We start from the raw sequence: 23,686 nt of genomic DNA on the forward strand, positions 1-23,686 counted from the left end.
CTTCCCCTGTGCAGTTGCCTATGTGACCTCATAACGGAACATAAAGGAATTATCACAGGGCTATTTTGCATAAAAAAAATATTGTTTACATTTCCCACATCCCACACAATTTCCCAAATTGTGAAAAGATATAACAGAGCATTGTGCTTAACAGAATTTTCATTGCACTAATAAGATATTCTGGGGTATGCTTTACACATATGCCATATCCTGTTGAAAGTCCTGTTAAAAAAACAAAATGCTCTGCCAAACTTATTATCTGAGTGGACTCCTTACATTTACATTACAACAACACATAAAATGGAGTGGTTTGGTTTGATGTTTAGTTTGACGTAGATTAGGTGTACCGCTGAAATGTACTGTAATGTGACAAGACACCCACTGGATGGCAGAAGTCCGTCTTTTCAGGGYGGTGAAGTCACACAACACAACCCGTTCGGTAAGCGTCCTCTATGTGGATTGTTTGCATACTATATGATGACAAACACAGTCAAAGGGGTTGCAGGCAACAGATATAGCAACAGACAGAAGACTTGTTCACCAGGACTATACAGTAGGKTAGATTTGGAGCCCAACAAACGTAGCAGCAGTGTGGACATACATGCACTGTGGTCTATCCTCGCAACATGAGAAGAAAACAGGCCAGCACAATCTAGGACAGAGGCTGTATGTACCATAGATGTCTTTTTTAACGACACCCTGGAGCTACATGTTATTTCCTGCCGAGTGTCTCTAGTCTGTCTCTTCAAGAGAGGCCAATTAAGGGAACACAATTAGGGATTGTCATTCGACATTTTTTGAMTGTTCGAGTACTCGCATGATTTTTTCCCCCGAGTACTTGAGTAAATAAACGTTTTACCAAGGCCAGCCCTGGGAAAAGAAATATGTGCACATTTATTTACAGGACCCGTCAAAAGTTTGGATACACATAAGGGTTTTTCTTTATTTTTACTATTTTCTACATTGTAGAATAATAGTAAAGATATCAAAACGATGAAATAACACATACGGAATCACGTAGCAACCAAAAAAAGTGTTAAACAAATCAAAATATATTTTAGATTCTTCACAAAGTAGCCACCCGTTGCCTTGATGACAGCTTTGCACACTCTTAGCATTCTCTCTACCAGCATCATGAGGTAGTCACCTGGAATGAATTTMAATTAACAGGTGTGCCTTGTTAAAAGTTAATTTGTGGAATTTATTTCCTTTTTATTGCGTTTGAGCCAATCAGTTGTTTTGTAACATGTTAGGGTTGGTGTACAGAAGATAGCCCTATTTGGTAAAAGACAAGTCCATATTATGGCAAGAACAGCTCAAATAATGTGATGTGCATCTCGTGTCTGGAAATGTTACTCTCAGAGAGTGATCATTTTAAACAGGGCTCAATTTGGTGAGTTGAAAGACAATTTCTTCAGGGTTACAAACCAAAATCTGTCTTCTTTTCGATATACAGACGTTCTATTTAGTTTATTCTGCCTGTTCTTTGGAATTTTCAAAATGGATTAACAATTCCACATTGAACACTGCATGGTGACGGCCACGACATCTGTTTGATGAGTAGGCCTATGCTTCATGATTCGGATGAAAACACGCTCTTTGTCTCTTTCAAACGAATATTTCTGAAGATTATGCAGTTTCAAAGCAAATTTTGCTCAATTCCACACATTTTGCATGGGGAAAATATTTGTTTTGCTGTTTTAAAGAGAATTTCCTGCAATTCCACACATTTTCCATGTCTTAATTGTGTTTACATGATACCAGGAGTCGACTCCGGACCGCGTACCGCCAGTTGAGTATGGGGAAGATAACCAATTGTAAATAGCACTAGCAGTTCGCAAAATAGCCTAAGCTGAATATAGACAGAACGCAATTATTCCCAAAACTGCAGCTCATTGTTGGAACACATATTTTCCTACTTCAATCAACCAGATAAAACTGTCATCATTTGGCAATGAATGTAGCTTGTGTATCCCATCTGTTAGATTTTATGGGCATTTCTGTAGGCCTAAAGGGAGCTTGTGTGGGCACTCGGCACACGTGTGTGGAGGGAGCGGTCGGAACGCAACGGAGTGAATGAGACATGGAGGGGAAAGAGAATTTAGGGAGAACTGTGTGGATARCACAGTACCACCGATGCGGCCCGCTACCAAGGACTGTGGGCTCTCCTTCTCCGTGGCCGACGTGAGTAAGGCATTTAAGCGTGTTAACCCTCGCAAGGCTGCCGGCCCAGACGGCATCCCTAGCCGCGTCCTCAGAGCATGTGCAGCCCAGCTGGCTGAAGTGTTAACGGACATATTCTCTACCAATCCCAGTCTGCTGTCCCCGCATGCTTCRAGATGGCCAACATTGTTCCTGTACCCAAGAAAGCAAAGGTAACTGAACTAAATTACTATCGCCCTGTTGCACTCACTTCTGTCATCATGAAGTTCTTTGAGAGACTAGTCAAGGATCATATCACCTCTACATTACCTGACACCCTAGACCCASTCCAATTTGCTTACCGCCCCAATAGATCCAYAGACGATGCAATCGCAATCGCTCTGCACACTGCCCTATCCCATCTGGACAAGAGGRATACCTATGTAAGAATGCTGTTCATTGACTATAGCTCAGCATTCAACACCATAGTACCCTCTGAGCTCATCATTAAGCTCAAGGCCCTGGGTCTGAACACCGCCCTGTGCAACTGGGTCCTGGACTTCCTGACGGGCCGCCCCCAGGTGATGAAGGTAGGAAACAACACCTCCACTTCGCTGATCATCAACACTAGGGCCCCACAAGGGTGCATGCTCAGCCCCCTCCCGTACTCCCTGTTCACCCATGACTGCGTTGCCACACACACCTCCAACTCAATCATCAAGTTTGCAGACTACACAACACTAGTTGGCCTGATTACCAACAATGACGAGACAGCCTACAAGGATGAGGTGAGTGCCCTGGGAGTGTGGTGCCAAGAAAATAACCTCTTACTCAACGTCGACAAAAGAAAAAGGAGCTTATTGTGGTCTTCAGGAAACAGCAGAGGGAGCACCCCCCTGTCCACATCAACGGGACTGCAGTGGAGAAGGTGTGTATTGTTGTGAAATTGTTGGAGATAGAAACACAAGCCTTTCACTACAACCGCAATAACATCTGGTAAACACGTGTATGTGAGCAATAACATTTTATTTGCTGCTTTTCTTTGTTTCTTTTTTGTTGTGCTCTGCAAATGCACATGTACAAGTAGAACACTAGAGTCAAAGCAAATGAACACAAAATGTCCTTTCTTGGGGGGGGGGGGGGGGGGGGKGGCATTTTACTTGCCCGTTCAGGCATCCAAGTTCCATTAAACAGTTTTACAGTATTTGAAGAAAAAAATGTGATCTGTGGTTCAAGATTGTTCAATTACTTGAGTACTCGATTACTCATGCCCATCCCTAGTTCCCAAAACACAAAAAAACCTGTCCAGTTGTACGAATGATTATGCAATGTTTACTTTAGAGTACAAAAAACATTCATCTAGGCATCTACCAAGAGGTGCCCTTCTTTGTGAGGAATTGGAAAACCTCCCTGGTCTTTTACAGAGATGGGTAGTCATTCAAAAATCATGTTTAACACTATTATTGCATAAAGAGTGAGTCCATGCAGCTTATTACTGTATGTGAGGTATTTGTTAAGTGAACGTTTACTCCTGAACTCTTTTAGGCTCGCCATAACAAAGGGGTTGAATACTTATTGACTCAAGACATTTCCGCTTTTCATTTTTAATTCATTTGGTGAACATTTCTAAAAACATCATTCCACTTTGATATTATGGGGTAGTGTGTGTAGATCCGTGACACAACATCGCAATTTAATCCATTTTAAATTGTAAACACAACAAAGGGTGTGAATACTTTCTGAAGGCACAATATAATGAATTGGTTATTACTATGGAAGTACCGTGTCATTTTTTGGGGGGGAAATATCTGTTCATTTTTGTATAGAATGTGCTTCTGTACCCTAATATCTCTAGACAAACCCATTCCCTTTTATAGATGTGTGGTAGACAAGAGCCACAATGTCGTGAGAATGGGAGACTGACAAAAGATCCAGGACCAGTAGGAGGATGGGGAAAATACATATTTTGCTGGTTGTCATCTTTCTTTAAGCAGCCAGACAGACATGAACTTTCTTCACCTGTGTGATTTTTTTATAATACAACCCTGGCATATTTCTCCGTTTCTTGCTCTGTGAGTGGTTGTGATGGAGCTACTGTAACATAAGATGGAGCTACTGTAACATACGGTTATGATGCCAAACGTAACTCTGTAGCCAGACAGCCCAGCAAGCTGCTGTCCCACTTCTGGCTCGCCTCTCCTCTCCTAGCTGGGTAGAAGAGTCAAAGACAAATGAAGGTGGAGGCATCGGGGAGGGGGGGCAAAATTATTTACGTTCCTCGACCGCAACAGGAAGGAAGGAATCACACAGGAAGAGAGAGAGAGAAACCACAGAGGCAGATAGAGGCTATAGAAGTTGTGAAGATGACACCTTTTCCAATCGGGTCCATCACCAGTATCCMTTTCCTGCAGTCAATGACAAAAAGCGCCCTCTTTGGCCTCATGGGGATAATGTTATTAATATTTTCATAATTTCATAATTAATAAATACTTAAACAGACATAAATCTGGTGTTTCTAAGTCGAAAAGTTCTTATTTTTCAGTCTTCTGTGATGTATATAAAGTTAAATATTTGGATGCAAACTCGAAATTGAATACATTTCAACTATATATCCGACATGGTACAGGTGTCTTTTTAAAGCCCATAACCATGTGTGTTTGAAAGTAGATTAGTTTAAGACTTTTCAAGACTGTGTGTGACCCTGATTTWGCCAACTGCAGAAAAAGGTTTTAAAATAAAATGACATAAATATCGCTTTTAATATTGATACTTGTTTACAACAAAACCCATGAGGAAAAGTATGCCTTTGCAGCCTGAATGCTTTATGTATGAGCAGGTCCACGCGGGAGACGAGTGTATTACTGGCTGGCACACCAACTCTAGACAATAGCGCAGATCTAGCGCCCACTATCGGCTGCCTAGGCAAGTTATAATGAAAACTAAAAAAACATGGTTGCAGATAATTATTTTAATGTGGTTAGTTCTATGATTCAAGCACCAGTCTTGAATATTGACTATTATTTACAACCATGTTAATAGACTAACACGTAAAGCAGTATTTTATATTGATTTGAGATGAGAACATAAGGTTGCAGGGAATATTCTGAACCTTTAATATACTTCATGGATACTATTCCCAGCAGGTTACTGATACATATGCAGTTTGAATCGTCTATGTGTGTAAAACAAAACATGAGGGAATAGCTAGAACCATTACAAAACAGCATTATTAGGGTGGAGATGTTATCCATGTTAAGTCCGTACTCTACTGTAGATGATCTGACGGTGGTGGTAAGACAGGTGCAATAACGACCCCTCCTCCACCGTGAACCCCTCTCTCTCTCTCTGCTCCCTCTCCTCTCCTCTGCTCGGTAATGTTCATCATCCGCATGTTTCCAAACCCTTTTACACCATTTCCCCCAGATACCCCGGGCGGCGGGCAAGCGAGCTCGGCAGATGTACGGTAGTGCACACACCACTTTCCCTTTCTGAAAAGGGTACTGAAAACGGAAAATAACGTTACTGTAGGTTTACCCGGTCCACGCTGCGGAGAAACACCTTTGGCAGTTTTTGCTTTCCCTCCAAACGAAGGTGGAGAAGTAGAGGGGGACAAGTCGCGTACCTCCGGCTCCAATCACTCCAAGGTAAGTGCAAAGGCTCTTTTTTTCTTCACCGCGCGTATTTATATCAGCGCTATGTAAAAAGAAAAGCAGAGGGTTTGTTAATAGGGATTCAAAGTTGAAATAGACCTAACAGAATAATTGAATTTAAATTGTTCTAGTCAAATTGTGACGAATGAACTTTGATGTAGCCTAGCAAAAATGCTGTTCTAAATAGACTAACGTTACAGTTTGGCATTCTCAATTCAAGAAAATCTTGGAGGGAAAAAGCTACCTGGTCACTTTAAAAACTACGTAGTATAATTATATGACAATTAAAATGTTCTCTGTTTTCAATGCTGTTGCTTGGTATGATGCCAAAGGTCTGTATTTAAAATAAGTTTAATCAATCAACATTTATCGAGCAATTAATCGGTGTAGCAGTTTATGCTTTTGCAATAGATTTGACATTTTAGTAAATTATAATACTTTATGACATTGCTGGCTTTGCAGCAAACACGTGGGTGTGGCCATTAGCCTAATTGGTCAATTACTGAATCTTCAACAGTAATGACAATTTACCAATTACACTTTCAAGCTCACTTTATGACCCATGTGATATTACTGTATGCTATGTTCCTAACAAGAGTACACAAACACACTATAAAGGAAATAGCCCAATGAAATATCACAATCTGTCAAATGCAAAGATTTTTTCCCCCATATGTAAATAAGTCAAATATTAGCCTACTCCTAAATAATTATTGTCAGAAATATGAAATCACTTACCATCTACCATTCTGTCAATGATGGTGAACACTGTTGTACATGCATGTCTCTTGACAGAAAACTGTCTCATCTTGAGATACTGGGTTTCTCCCAAATGGCACCCTATTCCCTGTATACTGCCCTACTTTTGACCCGGACCCTATGGGCCATGTAGGGGATAGGGTGCCATTTGGGGTGTATTCACTTGTTTATGTCCTTTGGCCCGAAGCAGCTGCCCATTTCTCCTCCCTTTTAACAACTTCAATTTTGTAGTTCATTCATTCATTGTCATATCGGGAGGGTGGCTTGAGTTACTTTTACATGTTTTTATTGCCAGGTTTATAAATCTGCCATAGGTGAGGAGGACAGAGTGTGTTTTGTTACTCAATCTGGATGATGAATAATCAATCGAAAGCATTGGTGTGGCTGAGGTAGGGAGAGAGAGCGAGGGAGAGAGAGAGAGAGATGGCCGGAGAGGGAGAAAGAGAGTAAAAGGTGACTGGCTAGCTGGCAGGGTGTGGAGGAACACACAACTTATAGCTTATTGACACATTTATCTGTGTCCTTTCAAAGTCACTGGGCTAGCTTCCAGGCTGTGAGCTGTTCGCACGCCAGAGCCATAGAATTAAAAATAACACTATGGTAGGGAGCTCGGCCCCAGTGATGTACTGGGCCATATGCACTACCCTCTGTAGCTCCTTGAGGTCAGATGCCAAGCAGTTGCCATACCAAGCGCTGATGCAGCCATTCAAGATACTCTCAATGGTGCAGGTGTCAAACTTTTTGAGGATCTAAGGGCCCATGCCAAGTATTTTCACCCTCCTGAGGGGGAAGAGGTGTTGCTGTGCCCTCTTCATAACTGCGTTGGTGTGTGTGGACTAGAGGTCGAACGATTGTGATTTTTCAACGCCGATACCGATACCGATTATTGGAGGACCAAAAAAGCCGATACCGATTAATCGGCCGATTTTTTTTACAAATATTTTTTATTTGTAATAATGACAATTACAACAATAGTGAATGAACACTTATTTTAACTTAATATAATACATCAATAAAAATCAATTTAGCCTCAAATAAATAATGAAACAATTTGGTTTAAATAATACAAAAACAAAGTGTTGGAGAAGAAAGTAAAAGTGCAATAATGTTTAAGTTCCTTGCTCAGAACATGAGAACATATGAAAGTTGGTAGTTCCTTTTAACATGAGACTTCAATATTCCAAGGTAAGAGGTTTTAGGTTGTAGTTAATATAGTATTTATAGGACTATTTCTCTCTATACCATTTGTATTTCATATACCTTTGACTATTGGATGTTCTTATAGGCACTTTAGTATTGCCAGTGTAACAGTATAGCTTCCGTCCCTCTCCTCACCCCTACCTGGGCTCGAACCAGGAACACATCGACAATAGCCACCATCGAAGCATCGTTACCCATCGCTCCACAAAAGCCGCGGCCCTTGCAGAGCAAGGGGAACAACTACTCCAAGTCTCAGAGCGAGTGACGTCACCGATTGAAACGCTATTAGCGCGCACCCCGCTAACTAGCTAACCATTTCACATCGGTTACACCAGCCTAATCTCGGGAGTTGATAGGCTTGAAGTCATAAACAGCGCAATGCTTGAAGCACAGGGAAGAGCTGCTGGCAAAACGCACGAAAGTGCTGTTTGAATTAATGCTTACGAGCCTGCTGCTGCCTACCATCGCTCAGTCAGACTGCTCTATCAAATATCAAATCATAGACTTAATTATAACATAATAACACACAGAAATACGAGCCTTTGGTCATTAATATGGTCGAATCCGGAAACTATCATTTCGAAAACAAAGCGTTTGTTATTTCAGTGAAATACGGAACCGTTCGGTATTTTATCTAACGGGTGGCATCCCTAAGTCTAAATATTCCTGTTACATTGCACAACCTTCAATGTTATGTCATAATTACGTAAAATTCTGGCAAATTAGTTCGCAACGAGCCAGGCTGCCCAAACGGTTGCATATACCCTGACTCTGCGTGCAATGAACACAAGAGAAGTGACACAATTTCATCTGGTTAATATTGCCTGCTAACCTGGATTTCTTTTAGCTAAATATGCAGGTTTAAAAATATATACTTCTGTGTATTGAGTTTAAGAAAGGCATGGGTGTTTATGGTTAGGTACAGTCGTGCAACGATTGTGCTTTTTTCGCAAATGCACTTTTGTTAAATCATCCCCCTGCGTTGCATCGATTATATGCAATGCAGGACACGCTAGATAAACTAGAAATATCATCAACCAAGTGTAGTTAACTAGTGATTATGATTGATTGTTTTTTATAAGATAAGTTTAATGCTAGCTAGCAACTTACCTTGGCTTCTTACTGCATTCGCGTAACAGGCAGGCTCCTTGTGGAGTGCAATGAGAGGCAGGTGGTTAGAGCGTTGGACTAGTTAACTGTAAGGTTGCAAGATTGAATCCCGGAGCTGACAAGGTAAAAATCTGTCGGTCTGCCCCTGAACAAGGCAGTTAACCCACCGTTCCTAGGCCGTCATTGAAAATAAGAATGTGTTCTTCACTGACTTGACTAGTTAAATAAAGGTGTAAAAAAATTAAATTATTTAAAAACGATTTCCGATTGTTATGAAAACTTGAAATCGGCCCTAATTAATCGGCCATTCGAATTAATCGGTCAACCTCTAGTGTGGACCATGATAGATCGTTAGTGATGTGGACAGCGTGGAACTTGAAGCTCTCGACACGCTCCAGGACAGCCCCATCGATGTGACATCGATGTGAATGGGGGAGTGCTCGGCCCCTCCATTTCCTGTAGTCCATGTTCAGCTGGACTGGAGGCGGCCTGTCAGGAAGTCCAGGATCCAGTTGCAGAGGGAGGTGTTCAGTCCCTGGGTTCTTAGCTTAGTGATGAGCTTGCAGGGCACTGTGTTGAATGCTGAGCTGTAGTCAATGAGCGGCATTCTCACATAGGCGTTCCTCTTGCCCAGGTGGGAGAGAGCAGAGAGAGTGCAAAAGGAAGCAAGTTATCTGTGGATCTGTTGGTGCGAATTGGAGTGGGTCCAGGGTGTCTGGAATGATAGTGTTGATGTGATCCATGACCGGCCTTTCAAAAAATGTCATGGCAGATGTGAGTGCTATGGGACGATAGTCCCCAGCCTTGTGAATGTTAACCTGTATTCACTATCTGTCCCATCATTATCTAAGCACAAATAAGACAACTGTACAATCTTTGAAAAAAAGGTGTTATCTAGAACCAAAAAGCCATTTGAAGAACCCCTTTGGTTCCAGGTAGAACCCTTTTGGGTTCCATGTAGAACCCTTTATACAGAGGATTCTACATGGAACCCAAAAGAGTTCTACCTGGAACCAAAAATGGTTCTCCTATGGGGACAGCCGCAGAATTCTTTTGGAACCCTTTTTTCTAGGAGTGTATACCAACACCACCCTTAGGATACTAAATACTTTAGTAAYCCCTGAGGGGAAATGTGTTAATTTGGTTACTTATTTAGTACTGTACATATCCTTTGCATTACGTTTTGAACATGTCCCAACTATATATACACATGAATGTTGTAGCATTTAAGCATGACCATCAACAATTAAAGGAAGGGAGCAGTACCTGGCTTTAGTACAGGGAGGCAGCACAGCAGAACCTGGTGTTAGGAACATCCTGTTAGATACATTCACTCACTCAGGAAAGTGTGACCCACTGGGCAAAAACTGGTTGAATCAACGTTGATTCCATTCCATTTCAACCCCAAAAAAATCTATGTAACGATGTTGAATGAATGTGGAAGTCTGAATGGAATCAATGTTGGAATCAATCGATTTGCAAATAGTGATCAACTTAAGGGAAAATCAACTTTTTTTTTCAACCAACTTTTAACCTAAATCCAATGATTTAGGTTCTTGTTAATTTCACATTGAATTCACGCTGGTTGACAACTCAACCAAATGTAAATCAAATAGAGACGTTGAACTGCCATCTGTTCTCAGTGGGGTGTTTCTCCTTTGAATGCACATATCTGGTTTACTTCCTCTAAGTCTACTATTCCCAGCAGACCATGCAGCCTACCAGGAATTCACAGTACGGCTATAATTGATTTGTATCTTCAATGAGTTTTTAGGACAGCAGCATTTTTCAAGCATGCGATATTATGCAGGCGAGACGTTTTTTCCATCACTGTTATACTGGTGGAAGGTCCTATGGGGTCTCCAAGCATGGCCTCCATAGCAACGGAGGCAGAGAGGAGAGTTTTACGGGATGGCACTTTTAAATCTGTAGGAAATCCTGGTGGCTCTGCATCGCTGTGACAAACGGATGGATGTCACACCCATCACCTGACCTCCACAGCWACATAACTTATAAGGGTTTCCCCAGCAACACTGGATGCTTTCTATCATATAATATAATCACACAATCTAGATACTCCTCCACATAGACCTACGGTCCATAGTGAAAGTCTGCACATCCCTTACACTAGTCTTCACATTTTGCTGCCTTCAAATGAAATCCAAAAAGGGAATAAATTCGATTTCTTCCCTGCTGATCTACACAACGTACTCCACATTATCAAAGTCAAAGAACAGTTATATAATTTGTTTATAATGAATGTCTTGATTGGTTATTGTACATCAGTAAAAACAAAATCTAATTCAATCAATTTTTGATTACATTTTTAGGCAGCAAAATGTGCAAGGGGTGTGTAAACTTCAACTAGGCACTGTAGGTCCTCCACAGCTCACTTAGATGCCCTCAGACAGAATACGTTTTTTTCCCCACCCCAATGGATGCTTTCTTTCTACCATACAAATCTAATACATCTTCATCGCTCCGTTATACAGAGACAATATACATGTGGTTACCTTAGTTGTCACAGTCCAGGGCCCAGATTCACATAACCTTCTTAAGAACAAATTTGTTCTTAAACCTCTTAAGGATCGGCCCCTTTTTTTCAATTGTTCACCTAAAATGACATACCCAAATCTAACTGCCTGTAGCTCAGGCCCTGAAGCAAGGACATGCATTTTTTTGGTACCATTTGAAAGGAAACACGTTGAAATTTGTGGAAATATGAAAGGAATGTAGGAGAATATAACACATTAGATCTGGTAAAAGATAATACAAAGACAAAACCAACTGTTTTTATTTTATTTTTTTGTACCATCATCTTTGAAATGCAAGAAAAAGGCCATAATGTATTATTCCAGCCCAGGTGCAATTTAGATTTTGGTCACCTGATGGCAGCAGTGTATGTGCAAAGTTTTACACTGATCCAATGAGCCATTGCATTTCTGTTCAAAATGTTGTATCAAGACTGTCCAAATGTGCCTAATTTGTTTATTAATAACTTTTCATGTTCAAAACTGTGCACTCTCCTCAAACAATAGCATGGTATTATTTCACTGTAATAGCTACTGTAAATTGAACAGTGCAGTTAGATTAAYAAGAATTTAAGCTTTCTGCCAATATCAGATATGTCTATGTCCTGGGAAATGTTCTTTACTTACAACCTCATGCTAATCGCATTAGCCTACGTTAGCTCAACCGTCCCGCAGGGRACCCACCAATCCTGTTAACTGCCATTTTTTCCCTTAACTACAGACTTAAGAAAGTTAGGCRAAGTTGTTATTCCTCAAAGGTTATTGGAAAGGTTATTGGAAATGTTATTGCGCTATTTCTTATGTTTCTTCTTAAGCAAAAAGTTAACAAGAAATTYGATTCTTGACAAAGTTATTTGAAATACCAAGATAGCTAAACCGTTGTCACGCCCTGATCTGTTTCACCTGTCCTTGTGYTTGTCTCYACCCCCTCCAGGTGTTGCCCATCTCCCCCACTTATCCCCTGGGTACTTATACCTGTGTTCTCTGTCTGTTGCCTGTTTGTCAAGTCAACCAGTGGTTTGTTTCTCAGCTCCTGCATTTCCCCAGTCTTTTTTTTCTTCTCTCGCCCTCCTGGTTTTGACCATTGCCTGTCCTGACTCTGAGCCTGCCTGCCTGACCACTCTGCCTGTCCCTTACCCTGAGCCTGCCTGCCGTCCTGTACCTTTGCTCCACCGATCTCTACCTGACCTTGAACCTRMCTGCCGTCCTGTACMTTGGCCTCTACTCTGGATTATCGACCCCTGCCTGCCTTGGCCTGTCGTTTGCCTGCCCTTGTTGTTTCAATAAWCATTGTTACTTCACACAGTCTGCACTTGGGTCTTACCTTGATTCCTGATAACCCTTGTCTTAAACTCAGGGCAGTGAGAGAAAAAGCTCATRAAAGCAATTGAACATGTTSAATTCACTCACAAATTTGATCAGAAATGTTCAGTATWTATTATTTTAAACCCTAGAACATGTTTTAGAACATTAATCTCAGTAAGAAATATGCTAACATGATTGCCATTGATAGCTAGTTGAAACGGTTGCCTAGCAACACACATGTTAAGAATGATTTGTACGAATATATTTGAGAAGTTCATAAGAAAACTGTTGAGGAATTTCACTTGCGAACTATCTTTTTTTTTCTCTTCATAAGATGSTTCGTAGGTTTTTGCGTAAGAAGTGTTTTGTGCCCAGTACTCTAACCAGCCCCACCACACAACACACACACACGACAGGCTTAATACATACAATATAGTCACGCAATGTAGCTCTTACATACCTCCATAGTTTCCATCCTACAAGACTTCCTTTGCCACAGCAGGGTAATGTAATGTTGCTATTGAAGGAAGAAGGAAAGAGCTGATCAATATTTTAAGTGGAACTGACAGCTTCTGAACTCCTTTGCAGATATGAAATAATCAGACAACCATATCAGTGAAAAATATCAAATTCCCAGTTTATGCTTCAAAACCAACTTTATGAGAGGTTTTAAAAATAGATACAGTAAGGCATTGTTGGCAGAATAATATAATTAATATAATTCACCAATACATTTTTTAGTAGTCCCAAAAATATTGCTATCAGGTTGTAAATCACAGCTGGCCTGGTACATTGTTTGCTGCTGCCACCCATTCGTGATGCACCGTTTCAGTTTCAATKACTCAATATTTTGTACAAAAACAGACGACTGTAATTAAGGTTGGGAATGTCAATACAATCAAACTAGCAAGGTTAATGATCACAAGTCTGTCATAATGTGGCCTATATGCTAGCACACATGTGTCAAACACAAGGCCCGCGGGCCGAATAGGACACACAAGCGAGTCTAAATGAGTCAACAGCTGAGTCATATACTTTATGAAATGACAGCCTGCATAGGTGAATTCAACTTGAACAATTGCGCTGCTTTCGTGTGTCCTGTTTACAGCACTGCAGCGGAGGGAAAGTGTACAGGCACACGCCACAGTCCTAGCTAGGCTACTAAAATGTTGCAGTCTACCTTCGGTTTTTAAAGCTCGACAATGACTAAGCAAAAAACTAAACCTGCAACAAAATGCAGAAGTGAAACATGTAGGCCAGGGGTGTCAAACTCATTCCACAGAGGGCCGAGTGTCTGCAGATTTTGTTTTTCCCTTTCAATTTAAACCTAGACAACCAGGTGAGGGGAGTTCCTTACTAATTAAGTACATTAGGTACAAGGGCCTAGGTTGGCTACTCAACTACAATACATTTTGAGTACATCACACAGCAATGCTGCATTCAACTGCACCAGTGATCCATGCAGTGCACAAAAAATAAAAACATGTTTTAAGTTTTAGTGTTACAACAACGTATAGTGAAGTTTTTGTTATTTGGAGTTTTTGATTTGGGTTGCAGCATATTATGCACATCTGCAGGCTAGCAGAAAAGGCTGGACAAATACTATTTATCTCTGTTGTTTTAACATGTTCAAATGCTATATACAGCATCCTATGTACAGTGCATTTGTAAAGTATTCAGACCTCTTGACTTTTWTCACATTTTGTTTTGTTACAGCCTTAATCTAAAATGGATTAAATAATTGTTTTCCCTCATCAATCTACACAGAAATACCTTATTTAAGTAAGTWTTCAGACGCTTCGAAATTGACCTCAGGTGCATCTTTTTTCCATTGATCATCCTTGAGAGGTTTCTACAACTTGATTGGAGTCCACCTGTGGTAAATTCAATTGATTGGACATGATTTGGAAAGGTACACACCTGTCTATATAAGGTCCCGCAGTTGACAGTGCATGTCAGAGCAAAAACCAAGCCATGAGGTCGAAGGAATTGTCCTTAGAGCTCCGAGACAGGAATGTGTCAAGGCACAGATCTGGGGAAGGGTACCAAAACATTTCTGCAGCATTGAAAGTTCCCAAGAACACAGTGGCCTCCATCATTCTTAAATGGAAGAAGTTTGGAACCACCAAGACTCTTCCTAGAGCTGGCCGCCCGGAAAAACAATCAAGGGAGAAGGGCCTTGGTCAGTGAGGTGACGAAGAACCCAATGGTCACTCTGACAGAGCTCCAGAGTTCCCCTGTGGAGATGGAAGAACCTTCCAGAAGGACAACCATCTCTGCAGCACTCCACTAATCAGGTCTTTATGGTAGAGTGGCCCGACGGAAGCCACTCCTCAGTAAAAGGCACATGACAGCCCACTTGGAGTTTGCCAAAAGTCACCKAAAGGACTCTCAGACCATGAGTGGCCCAGCCAGAGCCCCGACTTGAACCCGATCGAACATCTCTCGAGAGACCTGAAAATAGCTGTGCAGCAACACCCCCATCCAACCTGACAGAGCTTGAGAGGATCTGCAGAGAAGAATGGGAGAAACTCCCAAAATACAGGTGTATTTGTAGCGTCATACCCAAGAAGACTCGAAGCTGTAATCGCTGCAAAAAGGTGCTTCATCAACGTACTAAGTAAAGGGTCTGAATACTTATGTAAATGTGATATTTCAGTTATTATGGGGTATTGTGTGTAGATTGATGAGGTTGATGTGGGGAAAAAACAATTGATTACCTTTTAGAATAAGGCTGTGACTTAACAAAATGTGGAAAAAGTCAAAGGGTCTGAATACTTGCTGAATGCACTGTAAGTGGACATTATAAAGGGACATATGTTTTCAAATAAAACAATKGCCAGTTTGGGTTGCAGTTGCACTTTTTTTGTGAAAACAAATAGGCTTTGTCTGGTCCTCAAATTCGTTGTGTTTTTTCAATATGGCCCATGCGCTGATTGAGTTTGACATCCCTGGGCTAGCGTATCTATTTTTGTAACTAGCTATTTATTTAGCAAGCTAAAAACACAGATCCTAATGTTAGCTAGCTAGATAGTTGCTGGGAGGGTGTTTTTCGTTGGTTACAGCTGCTGCAGGTGTAATTTGGTTAGCTTGCAAGAAATGTGAATCGCTTTGCTAGCGAGCTAGCTATGCTGAACTTTTAACGACTGTTATCCACAGTTAGCATATCTCTTAATTGTCAATTAAATGTATTTGGCATTAATCAAATGGGTGGGCTGGCAGCCAAGTTCCCATTCCGTTTTCTGGACAAGCACGCATTGGTAGGCAATCTGCAGAAGGACGAGCAGGCTACTATTCCCCATCGTTTATCAGTGCAATTTTGACACCCAACTAGCTGAAAAAATTTGAGAGGGTTCCTTCTTTAGATTTGAGCTCTTCTCGCTCTGGCTAGCGTTAGTTGTTCATCTTGTTGTTGTTGATGTGCATAGGCAACTGAGGGAGAGAGAGCTTACCTGTTCATGGTCGTTTGATCAATAGGATTGTGAAGGTTCCCAAATGTAAGAGGATTCCCATGGTATTTACATATTTCCAGAAATCCATTCAGGTGTATTTTGTGGTTTTTGTTTCTAATGATCTAAAGTTGCTACTGCCTGTAAACACACAGTTCAGTTCAAAGTGAATGATGGCAGGCCCTTGTTGCAAATGGCTTATTTGCATATAGGCCTACTGCCTCTCTGATTGGCTTGGGCGCACCGGTCTGCATAGACTCCGGTCCTGGACAGGGGTGTGTCTATTAATTGTCCAAATGCACGGCCGGTTTCCCACTCTATATTGCTATAGAATGTCCACAAATGCCTTACTATACGTAATTCTCAAACATTCTATGAATTTATGAAAATGTGAAAATTGCCATATCTATGTGCTAGCTTGTCAGAAAATGGTCATATTCTTCATGGGGGGTGTATATGAGCAGATGTTAATAACATGTTGCTAAAATGCTGTAAGTTCCACTTTAAATCTATTAATAATCTCATTCACCACACTCCTTATCAATAATGCAAGATMGCAGAGCAGATGAACAGATCCATAGATCATCTGGATGGAGATGAGAGCAGAGCACTGTCTAAAGCTGCTGTGTGCCTCCGATGGGTAAGGCTGTGCTGGCTGTGGTGTTYTCTTTTCACATTGCCCTTTCCAGCACAGTTCCAGSAGCTATGTGTAGTATGAAAAGGGTGTAAACCTGTGCGCCTCACATGGGYAGAGCTGTTTCAGCTGGATCCTAGACCCAGCGCGGTAGGTTGCTCATGCTCCATAGCAGACCTGGATTCAAATAGAACAGTCCAAAAAAACAACCCAACTGGCACTCCAGTTGGTACACTGAAAGTATAGAAGTATAGTGGTAACTATAACAGCCATGCTCACAGGGAGCAGGCTCTTCTCTGTTCTCTGTGCATAAAAACAATAATATATATATATATGTTTTGTCATTTAGCAGAGGCTCTTATCCAGAGCGGCTTACAGGTGCAATTAAGACAGTGTTTCCCAAACTCCGTCATGGGGACACATTTTGGTTTTTGCCCTAGCAATACACAGCTGATTAAAATAATCAAAGCTTGACGATTAGTTGATTATTTGAATCAGCTGTGTAGTGCCTGAACAAAAACCAAAGTGTTCACCTCTTGGGGTCCCCAGGACCAAGTTTGGAAAACCCGGAATTAGGGTTAAGTGACTTGCTCCAGGGCACATTGACAGATTCTTCAACTATTTGGCTTAGGGATTTGAACCAGCAACACTCTTAACCGCTAGGCYACCTGCCACCTACCTGTTCTCCACTTAAGTGAGTATTATAGTGCGATAGAGAAGAGTCTAATCTAGAGCCAGATAGATAGATAGAAGGTATAATATAAAGCATAACCACAGAGACACAAGAAACTCTGTGTTTAAATCCACTCTCATCTCCTCGTGATACCCTGGCTTTCCTGGCTCTGGCAATTCCCTTACACKGAGAGAGGCTTATAAATTATTCATTACCCTTTTGTATCCATCGGACAGTTAATTTCACCTGGCTGAGTGTCTCCATGTCTCCGGATTGACTCTTGGACTTGGGTCGCAATTCAGTTATGTTTAGTAAAGTAACGGGCTGGTGGATCTGGTTCCTGAGATTGACAGGAATGGAGATGAGCGTAAATGTGTTTCTCTTGATATCAGGGATTTACTCAGGAGAGTGGAACATCATTAGCCTAGTTCCATATTTGTTTGTGCCGTCTTGCCAACTCCTATGGTCACGGCAAGACGGCAAAACAGTTTTGGGACCAGGCTAGAACGCAGATGGAAATGTTGTGTAGTTCTGTGTTGACTGGACATAATCCTATGTTTCAGCTCTTCTGAACATCGCAGCCCACTGCACAGCATAAGCCCCTAAGTCAAGGACCCCCCCCTCCTCGCCCCCATTGATTTTGTTAGTCAGTCTCACTCAGATATCACATTAAAAACTGTAAACATTTCTCTCCCCCCTATGACAAAATGTGTAGAATTTCAGAACATTTTCTCTAAAACAGCTCATTTTCCTCTCAGCCCCATTGTAAAACTAGTAGAATTGTATGAAATTACTTATGAAATTGCAACATCTTCTCTCAGCCCCATGGCAAAATGTGTAGAATTGTGGTGGTCAACTGCGGCCGCTCACGATGAGTTCAGATGTTTTGTGTCCCCCACCCCCATCAAAGTTGCCCATCCCTGACCGAGGTATTACGAATGATTGACGGGCACACTTTTAAGGTGGACAGCCTTTTYTAGCAAACTAAACTATTAATTTGTTCAGCCAGTGATGCGTTAAACTGTTCAACCAACAGTATTGGCRTTTTACACACCCATCTGAGACCAAGACGTTCCGACCGGCCTGCTAAACAATCCTATGTGTGTTGCCCTATTTACTGTGGCATAGCTAGTGATGCTTTCCAGTCGTCCACAGGAAACAAACTGACTGAGAAGCTAGATCATTAGGCCTCCACCCACTGTGACACTGAGTGATGTTTCTCCCTAACACTGCCTGGGGACTGACCATGTCTGTCTGCTTCGTCCAGAATACATAAATACGGCCTAATTCACTGAATATCGTTAGCACAGAGAAGAAATACAGTATTTGATATGGGTTTGTGCTTCATGAAGGCCTGGTTTCCTGATTGGTATTTTTGTCTGTTTTGTGATAATATTGAGTTTAAGAAAAAACATGTTGGTAAAGTCTATTTTTTTTTTATTTTTTTTTTTTAGGGATGCGTGGTGGAAATTAGGTCTACATTGTTACACAGTTGCGCTGTTAATGTGAGCCACATCTAGTCCAACCTTCCTAAAGACGGTGTCCCAATCAGTGGGTCTGAAATAACAGCGGTGTCCATTGCTAATGGGCCATGGTTAGAACGCTCTCCTCTCTGATTTGAGTGTCTTTTTCAGTGGCTAAACCCATCACTGTCCTCGTTGTGGTCCTAAAAAGATTGCTATTACATTGACATTAACCCCTAAGGGTGATTTGCAGCTGGATAGCATAGCACATGTACTGAATGCTATTTTCYTAATGTATTTATTTTGTGAAATAGAAATGAGTTGTGAATATACCGTGGTATGAAATGTATGTTATATCGCCCATTCCTATGTGAATTACAGAATTGTTTACAGTATGTTAGAGGTCCTTGACAACTCTGCCCTGATTCAGGCAGTCAGACGGATGATGGACGCTAAGCCAATATGTCAGACCATCTGGAGTCAAGGTGTTCAGGTGCCGGATTGGACAAAAGTTCACTCTGGGAATGCAAAATCGCATAATTTCTCTCCTTACAAAACATGTCAAAAATTRTTTCACATTGGGAACTCCCAAGAGTTCCTTCCCAATTCCACCTTTGGTTGTGTTCCTCTGGTACACTGGAGGTTTGTTCACCTTAATATGATTGAGTTACTCCCTCTGGTGCTGCCCCTGGCCCTGATCCTAGAGGACAGTCAGGGCCACACTGTTGACCCTGTGTGACAGAGAGGTCCCTGGTGCTCGACCTCACTGCAGGGTAATGACACCAACAGGGACACAGTAGATCTTTAGAACAGCTCACTGTAGAGGAGACTGTACACTCGACACTGTAGAACAGTTGCAGTGCTATACACCAATCACAGTAAGAGGTACAGTCACTGAGAGGTGAAACTAGTCCCTGGATACAGCAGAGTAGAGCCTCCCAGGGATGGGATGTTATGGTCCCTGACCGTGTCAGATTGGCATTTTGGAGTGTTATATCCTCTCTTGCATGACTGAGTTAATTACAGAGTCCCAGTTTGGCCAGCTGATCCCCATCCCATCCACTGGGGCTCTCATTAGAGCTCAGTACACAGCAAATGGGCTAGATGCAAAACTGACCGGGACTTAAAGTACAGGGTTCGGTTATAGTGCACACTTTTGATCTGATCATACTGCATGAATAGACAGTTAGAGATTTTGAATAAGGTCTGCCTACGGCGCTATCCGAATTCACTTCAAAGACGAAATCCATATCTTCTTGCATTACGTGTCATACTTTTAGCTACCTTGGGTTCGACATTTTGCCAATGGTTCTGTCTGGCATTGGCTTTCACTTTGCAGAGATTCTTTCCGGGCCGGGCCCAGCATGCTTTAACAGTGTGCTGGAACACCAATGTAATATCTAAGGTATATCAGTATATCAGACCTGCTGCGCTAGGCCTCTGTTTAATTGCCTCCAAGACCCTATAGGCTAAATAAGCGTTAAACAAACCAACATTATACTTCCTTCCTTCTGGGTCTAGTGTGTCTCATGGTGATTCGAAGGGGTCTGTGTGTGTGTTTCCGTGGTGATTGGAGGGGTCTGGCTGGAGGAAGGAGGAAGTGGAGAAAACAGACAGTCATGATGAATGATGTGGCTGTCTGGAGAAGATGCTCTAGGGAGGTAATGTGCTGCTGGAACACTTTTTATGGAGCTAGTCATTTTTCGATTGTGGCTGTGGCCTCGTCTGGACTGGACTTGATTGAGGGAGAACCACAACGTAGAGCGTTTACTGGATCACAAAAACGACTGTGAAGTCACAACGGTTTGAGCTACAAACTATTATGACCACGCTGTGAAAAGCTGAGACTCTCTTCTCATGTTTTGCTCTACAAAACTACAAACTCCACGCAGTTGTCACTGACAAGTTGGATATCCATTTCCCACTGAGAAAACAATTTCTGTGCTTACAACATTCTTATAAATGCATTTTTCATCAGGTTTTTGATTGGCGGACCTTACTTGTTTATTGGCATTTGTCAATAAAACTCACGAATGCAACTTTTTATATCAAATTGTTTTGTGCTCTACTTGAAAAGAACATGGTAAAACACTTCAATGTGAGGCTAAATACGATTGCAGAGCAAGCGTATGAATGAAAGTAGTGCATTTCAGCGTTTTCACTGTAGGAGGCCTCGGACAAATTGCGTTTTTTAAGATGCTATCCTCACGCTGCTATTCTCTTATTGCAGGATGGATCCCACCACTTTGTACTGCCAAGGTCATGGCATTTGATTTCAAGCTGTCCGTCAGTTTCTCGGCTGTCTGAAAACAACAAGTAGAAAAGGTGAGCTTCTGATCTGCTTCTTTTACTTCACAGCTCCGTTTTAAATTACATTTGTGAGCGGTGATTGAGAAACGCTCAGCACAGAGCCATAAAAGGGAAGTCAAGGACAATGAGAACCCRGCATCACAAAGCGAGAGAAATGGGCAGGAAATGAACTAAAGGAAGGATAGTAGAACCATTTTATAACACACAATGACTCGGGTCTCAGTTACTGTGTAAAGTGGAATCAGTCAAATATAACCCGTAAAAAAATCTATCCTACATACAGCATTTTCTATTTGAAAAACTTCCCTGTTAGACAGAATTAGGGTTCTGTAAAGCATTATTGTACAATGTATTTGGAAGCATTATCAATATCTAATTTTAATGCAGTGCCTGTTCGAATTAAGGATACCGGTAGTAGTGTGTGAATGTGTGTCATCCTGTGTGTCATCCAGAGCTCTAAACTAGGGCAACAATATTGCAAAGGCTGCATGGTGTGTGTGTGTGTGTGTGTGTGTGTGTGTGTGTGTGTGTGTGTGTGTGTGTGTGTGTGTGTGTGTGTGTGTGTGTGTGTGTGTGTGTGTGTGTGTGTGTGTGTGTGTGTGTGTGTGTGTGTGAACATTTTGGATTATCCAGCGCTCTCTTCAAATCTGACCACCAAAATCTGCGATATCTGATGTCATGTGACGGGAGCGCCGAGCGCGCACACACGTCACATGACATCAGATGTCCAGCTATTTCAATACATCCATATCCAATGATCAATGCCTTTCTCTAGGTTCTATACCAATGGCCAATACTACATTTCCAATATATCAAAAGATAATATCACATATCATTATTTGTTAAATATGTAGGCAATTATGGAAACACCCCTCAACATCACTACTGAGCACGCGCACCTGACGGATAACTTTGGACATCACCGGTGGTGGTGAGGAGACCTAGAAATCGACGATCGATTATGCGTTCACATGCTACCAGGTAGTTATCGGAAGTTCGTAGTTTTTTTATTAAATTTTTTAAATTTTTAAATTTTTTATTATCAACAACAAATCAATACATAAAGTACATGAGGGAACACAAGTATATATAGATTATATACAATGGACAATCGAGCTAGGGGGTACATTATCACATTACAATTACACAAGGACCTTAAGGGACATACATATACTTACAATTCTAACAGCTTTTTTGTTAGTAGAGTATTTAAMTGTCTKAAAATACAGTTCAATGTATTTTTGTAGGGTAAGAAAATGTGTTTTTTTGTTTGTAAATTTACATTTGTGTATATGAAATTTGTCCAAAAGAATAATGAAATTAATTACATAAAAATGTTTCAGCTTATTTCTATCGTATGTAAAGAATCCAACAGTACATCTCTCCACAATAGTGTAAAATCTTCATAAATGTGTTCAATTATAAACCTACTGATGTCTTGCCACAGTTTTCTTACATGCATACAATGCCAAAAAAGATGCAACACTCTTTCTGGGTGGTCATTACAAAAGGAGCAATTTGAGTTGATGTTTTCCTTAAACTTCTTCATATAGTGGTTGGCAGGGTAATATTTATGAATAATTTTAAAGGAAACGTCCTTAATTTTGTTAACAAGTAGGTATGTGTGTGGCAACATCCAAACTTTTTTCCAACAGACATTATCAATAAATCCATTCCAATAAGGCATGACATAAGGTATAGATACAATATCCTGCTGAAACAAGGTTCGTATCGCTCTGTTGTTGAATGGACCAAAAGAGAAACAAATCTTTCCTACTGATGAGTCAATAGGGTCAATAGAAGGTAGGCTCTGAGGGTCAGGTCTTGACACGTTCCTGAATAACATAGCAACACCTGAGGGAATGGCATCTAAAACAATTGCAAAATCTTTAGGTGTTACAGGGACCTTGTAAAGTGATAAGAATTACTTATAACTGAGTAAAAGACCCTCTGCATTTACCTGTTGGCTCACCAATAGGATATTTTTTCGGAACCAATATTCTAAAAACAAAGAAGTATTTTTATACAGTATATCCCGATTATTCCATATATAATATCTGTGTGGAGAAAAATTGTGTTTATAAATTAAGGACCATGATAAGAAAATCTGCCGATGAAAAGCAGAAAGTTTCACTGGAACTTTGTCAATATTATAATTGCAAAACAACATGAAGTTAAGGCCACCAAAAGTAGATAAGACATGATGAGGAATAAAATTCCATATAGAAGTGGGTCTTCTTAGGAATTGTTTTATCCAATTGATCTTAAAAGTATTATTTAAAGTAGTAAAGTCCAGAAAATTCAGTCCACCATTCTCATAAGTGTTCATTACAACAGTTTCCCTCATGTAATGGGTACGGTTTCTCCACAGAAAGTTGAAAAGCATCTGGTCTATCTCCTTGCTTATTTTACTGTCAAGATATAAAGATAGAGCGCCATATGTTAGTCTAGAGATACCTT

At 41.0% G+C, this 23,686-nt stretch overlaps 1 protein-coding gene across 1 annotated transcript in view; it reads left to right on the top strand.

Moving 5' to 3' along the window:
* The first annotated feature begins 5,566 nt into the window (after positions 1-5,566).
* LOC111952241 (SH3 and multiple ankyrin repeat domains protein 2-like) overlaps positions 5,567-23,686 on the top strand; it is a 99,150-nt gene continuing 81,030 nt past the window's right edge. The window contains exons 1-2 of the mRNA XM_023970785.2: positions 5,567-5,786; positions 21,147-21,241. The gene's annotated coding sequence lies outside the window, so the exon portion shown is untranslated. The remainder of the gene's footprint in view (positions 5,787-21,146; positions 21,242-23,686) is intronic.

Source organism: Salvelinus sp. IW2-2015, linkage group LG26 (genome assembly GCF_002910315.2).
Source record: "Salvelinus sp. IW2-2015 linkage group LG26, ASM291031v2, whole genome shotgun sequence".
Lineage (NCBI taxonomy): Eukaryota > Metazoa > Chordata > Actinopteri > Salmoniformes > Salmonidae > Salvelinus > Salvelinus sp. IW2-2015.